The sequence below is a fragment of the Populus euphratica genome, unplaced genomic scaffold (genome assembly GCF_000495115.2).
Source record: "Populus euphratica unplaced genomic scaffold, PopEup_1.0 scaffold318.1, whole genome shotgun sequence".
Classification (NCBI taxonomy): Eukaryota; Viridiplantae; Streptophyta; class Magnoliopsida; order Malpighiales; family Salicaceae; genus Populus; species Populus euphratica.
The window spans coordinates 208,283-208,516 of record NW_011500003.1 but is presented as its reverse complement, the minus strand read 5'-3'; positions in this window follow the sequence as shown (position 1 = coordinate 208,516).

The window sequence follows — 234 nt, the reverse complement described above, 5'->3', positions numbered from 1 at the left end:
TAGGTATGCTACATTTTTCATCCATGGAGCTCTCCAATTAAAATGGTTTTGCAGAATTCCTTGCAATTTTACCCTCCAATCATCTTCAGAAAAGTTTTCCCATTCACTTGATACAAATAACTCGAGTGGCTTTTGATCAAACCACCAAAAATTTCGGAATACTGGTGTCTCGGACTCTATATGGCTTACCATCCAAATGAACAACAATGGAACACAACATCTCATAGAACCTTT